This window comes from Mauremys mutica, chromosome 16, assembly GCF_020497125.1.
Source record: "Mauremys mutica isolate MM-2020 ecotype Southern chromosome 16, ASM2049712v1, whole genome shotgun sequence".
Classification (NCBI taxonomy): domain Eukaryota; kingdom Metazoa; phylum Chordata; order Testudines; family Geoemydidae; genus Mauremys; species Mauremys mutica.
The window spans coordinates 2471975-2473224 of NC_059087.1; positions in this window are offsets into that span (position 1 = coordinate 2471975).

Below are 1250 nucleotides of genomic sequence, written 5' to 3' on the forward strand. Positions count from 1 at the left end.
ATCTGATGGATTTTTCAGTTCCTCTGTAAGATTTTTTTTTTAACAGTGCTGTTCAGACAGCACACGTTGGTAAAGTTAGCATTTAAAAGGTGCTGTTGAGTGAGAGATACAAACAGTTGTCACGCTTTAAACGAGATTAGCAAGCATATTAGCTATGCAAAAAATGTATTAAGAATTTCTCACCTAACTCAAAAAGAACAGGAGTACTTGTGGCACCTTAGAGACTAACAAATTTAAATTTGTTAGTCTCTAAGGTGCCACAAGTACTCCTGTTCTTTTTGTGGATACAGACTAACACCGCTGCTACTCTGACACCTGTCACCTAACTCAGTTTCCCATGAGGCAACAGCTGCACCGATAAAATCCTGAAGAAAAATGTTTCTGCAACTTGCTTGGCTGATGAAATCATGCTTCCTGAATTCCAATTCAATGTGTGGGTAACTCAGCATTTCTTTCTGGTTTTAGCTTCATCCTTGCACTGGAATCCTACAGGCAAAGCCTTATGATAGGTAATGTCATACACAGGTCTCAGAGTGGGTGGGTGATGATGCTTCAGCAAACTTAGGGTACGTTTATACTTACCGCGCGGGTCGACACGGCGAGTTCGACTTCTCGGAGTTCGAACTATCGCGTCTGATCTAGACGCGATAGTTCGAACTCCGGAAGCGCCGCGGTCGACTCCGGTACTCCACCGCGGCAGGAGGAGTTGGCGGAGTCGACCTTGGAGCCGCGGAGTTCGCTTCTGCGGCGTCTGGACGGGTAAGTCATTCGAACTAGGGTAGTTCGAATTCTGCTACGTTATTCACGTAGCTGAATTCGCGTACCCTAGTTCGACCCCGGGGCTGTGCGTAGACCAGGGCTTAGAGGACATCTGCCTGGAAGAACTTGCTCAGTATCTATACATATTAGTGATGAGTTGTTTAAGGCCTGACTCTTCCTGGCTAGAGGTACTCAAGATCTGGATCATCATGCAGGAATGCAGGCAATAGCTGACTTTCCAAGGCAGTGAACAGGGAAAGCCCCCCTGTAGTCCATAACTTCTTGATGCAGTATTTTTAACTGTGGTTGAGAACCCCTTAGCATCTCATTCTCTCTGTTCTGTAGGGGGGCTGATACAAAATATAGATCTAAACTTCTACCTCGCTGAAGGCCAGCCTTTTTCTGGGGAGGTTACAGAAAGCAAGCCCAGCCCTCTAGGAACTGGTCAGTTCAACACAACCTGTCACTTTTTAAAGCACAAGACACAGAGG